The 3,558-nt window shown below is 35.3% G+C and overlaps 1 pseudogene across 1 annotated transcript; it reads left to right on the top strand.

Moving 5' to 3' along the window:
- Positions 1-657: 657 nt before the first annotated feature.
- Positions 658-2,601, top strand: LOC143575512 (3-ketoacyl-CoA synthase 11 pseudogene; annotated as a pseudogene). The gene is made up of 2 exons (XR_013142774.1): positions 658-716; positions 817-2,601. The product of XR_013142774.1 is annotated as a 3-ketoacyl-CoA synthase 11 pseudogene (transcript).
- Positions 2,602-3,558: the final 957 nt, after the last annotated feature.

Raw genomic sequence — 3,558 nt, 5'->3', positions numbered from 1 at the left:
ACTTGGTATGTATTTGTAAGCTTAGTTTTCAAAAAATATTACAAAATCTGTTACTAATGTGTTTTTTTTTGTTTTTTTTCAGGTATAATGGTTTATTTATGTTATATTATTCCTTATTTACTTAATTATTTATTTATAAAGTATTTTCTTTTTATCTTATATGCATAGTTTTAACTTTTTTTGTAATATCTGCTGGTAAAAAACTTATGTCAAATATTTGTGTTGATTAAATATGTTTTTTACATTTTATATTGTTTGTTGATATGTTTTTCACCCGTGTGTAACACGGGTTGTTATCCTAGTAACCATATATGTGAAAGTGTGTATTCACGCAAAGTACATGAATACAGAATTTTTGAAAAAATAAATCTTAAACATATTAAAAATATTTTTATAAATATAACGTGCCTAAAATGAGAGTAAAATAAATAATTTTCCATAAGAAAAAACATCTAACATGGTTTACAATTAATACCTAGTTGGGTACATGGTACATGTACACCACCATCTGAGATGTTACTCGCCTAATTCAAAGAAGCTTCTTCCTTTGTTGTCGTCATCATGCGCTGTGATTACTATTATGGTTTATATATATACATATACATATATTCAATTCATTTCAATAAATAAAATTACTCCAATTTCACTTCAATTTCATCACCATTTTAAATACCCATTTCCAACTCATCCATCACTCCCCACATTCCCATTTCCAGGTTAGCTTTCAATTTCTTCAATTTCAATCAATTTCGATTCTTTAACATGAAATTGTTCATGGGTTCATGCTTATTCAACATAATACATGTTTAATTTCAGAACCCATTTGCAGGATTCGCCATTGATGCTCAAATCTCAGATCTCAAGAAATTAGGTCAAGAGTTGGGGATTTTGATCTAATTACGTTTTTATTACAAATTCAGACGCCCAGATCTTGGATTTGTGTAATTTGTAGCTTCAATTTCATACCCTTTTCATTGATTTGAATTTGAATTTGGAATTTATAATCTGATAATAACATGAGTGACGTCACAGAAGTCAAACCCTTGATTTCACAGTCTTCTGGTTCAAAGCTTCCTGATTTCAAGAAATCTGTGAAGCTTAAATATGTGAAATTGGGGTATCATTATCTTATAACCCATGGAATGTACTTGTTCTTATCACCTGTTGTTGTTCTTGCTGCTCAATTATCCACCTTTTCGCTTCAAGATGTGTATGTTCTTTGGGATCATTTAAGGTTCAATCTCATTTCGGTTGTCGTGTGTTCGACCCTTTTGGTATTCTTTTCGACTCTGTATTTTTTGACCCGTCCTCGGCCTGTTTACCTTGTGAACTTTTCGTGTTATAAGCCGGAAGAAGAACGGAAATGCACCCGACAAATCTTTATGGAAAGATCTACTGCAACCGGCTCGTTTACTGACTCGAGTCTCGAGTTTCAAAGAAAGATTCTTGAAAGGTCGGGTCTTGGCGAGTCGACTTACCTCCCGGAAGCGGTTCTTCGGGTCCCACCGAACCCGTGCATGGCGGAAGCGAGAAAAGAAGCTGAACTCGTTATGTTTGGTGCGATTGATGATCTTTTAGCTAAAACGGGCGTTAAACCGAAGGATATCGGGATATTAGTTGTGAATTGTAGCTTGTTCAATCCGACCCCGTCTTTAGCTTCGATGATCGTTAATCATTATAAACTTAGAGGCAATATTTTAAGCTTTAACCTCGGTGGAATGGGTTGCAGCGCGGGTTTAATTGCGATTGACCTCGCGAAAGACCTTTTACAAGTCAACCCTAACTCATACGCGTTAGTTATGAGTATGGAAAACATTACTTTAAACTGGTATTTTGGAAATGAGCGGTCGATGCTCGTGTCAAACTGCTTGTTCCGTATGGGCGGTGCTGCGATTCTACTTTCGAACAAAAGTTCTGACCGAAGAAAGTCAAAGTACCAACTCGTGCACACAGTTAGAACGCATAAAGGGTCGGATGATAAGTGTTTTTCATGTGTCACACAGTTAGAAGATCCGGTTGGTAAAGTTGGAGTCGCGTTATCTAAAGATTTAATGGGAGTCGCAGGTGATGCTTTGAAAACGAATATCACAACTTTGGGCCCGTTAGTGTTACCGATGTCAGAACAGTTACTTTTCTTTGCAACTTTGGTTGGAAAGAAGTTGTTTAGAATGAAGATTAAACCATATATTCCCGACTTCAAACTCGCGTTTGAGCATTTTTGTATTCACGCGGGTGGGAGAGCGGTTCTTGATGAAATTGAGAAGAATTTGCAGTTAACCAATTGGCATATGGAGCCATCGAGGATGACACTTAATCGGTTCGGGAATACTTCGAGTAGCTCACCGTGGTATGAATTGGCTTATTCTGAGGCTAAAGGGAGGATCAAGAAAGGTGATAGAGCATGGCAGATTGCGTTCGGGTCGGGCTTCAAGTGTAATAGTGCGGTTTGGAAGGCGTTAAAGACGGTCAATCCTGCTAAAGAGAAGAATCCTTGGAGTGATGAGATTGATGAGTTTCCTGTAGATGTTCCTAAGTTTTCTGCTATTTAAGTATCTGATTTTTTATTATTGTTATTGGGTTTTAAGATGTTATTTTTTATGGGATTTTTATTTATGGTCAAGTTTAATGAACTGATTGTACTCTGATTACTTTATTGATGGATGGTATGATTTTTCAAGAAACATCTTTTGGCCTACCACTTTAAGGTTTGGTGAGATTGTAATTATGATAATCTTTGAATGATAAATCAGCAATGGCTGCTGTTGTTTTCTAAGATTTTGTCAAATGGGAGGCTGTGTCTTATGATGATTTAAGGTTTCTGATGCATTCCCTATGTGCACTACTGCACCAAGAGTAAAAAAGCTTTAAGGAATGAGGTTATCTTATGCTTATTCAGGAAAAAGATTATGGGGGTGGTTAACTTGCAATTGATAATTCGTTTACTCATTGATCTGTCAATGATCCTTGTGATTTGTTGATATCCTTGATGAAGTCTTTATCCACGACAGTATTTTTCGAAGAATTTTATTTTATCGACAACTTGTCGATGGTTGGTATCTTCACCGTGTTGGTGAAAATTCTCTAGTGATGATTACATAAATACATTTTCCATGGTAATACATTGATTGTATGCACATGTTAATTCACAAACCAAGTCTTATATTTGAAACAAATTAATACTATGTGTAATTAATAGGATTGCAATTCTAGCCTAATGGTATCAAGGTGTTTGTTAAGGTGAGAACCTCCCAAATGATGTGGATTTAAGTCCCAACATGGACAAAGTTGGTGTAATAATTTGTTGTTCAGAAAAAAAAAATTTATTAGATAAATACAGTATATGCTTGCATGCATGCACCCGCACGTTATGTCATAAATGAATGGTTGAAAGTTTATTGAAGATTTAGTCAAAAATTAGAGGCAATCCACCATCCTACACGACCTAAAAATGAAGTAATTATGAGCTGTCAACATTGCTTCCATTACTATATAACTAACTATATAGGCATGTTACCACATAAATATAGGTATTTCTTGATGTATACGTTTTGGTCCTAG

This window comes from Bidens hawaiensis, unplaced genomic scaffold (assembly GCF_021521415.1).
Source record: "Bidens hawaiensis isolate Kalapana, Puna unplaced genomic scaffold, B.hawaiensis_p1.1 tig00001412_1, whole genome shotgun sequence".
In the NCBI taxonomy this organism is placed as follows: Eukaryota; Viridiplantae; Streptophyta; class Magnoliopsida; order Asterales; family Asteraceae; genus Bidens; species Bidens hawaiensis.
The sequence above is the reverse complement of the archived record's forward strand: the minus strand, read 5'-3'. Positions and strand labels throughout refer to the sequence as shown.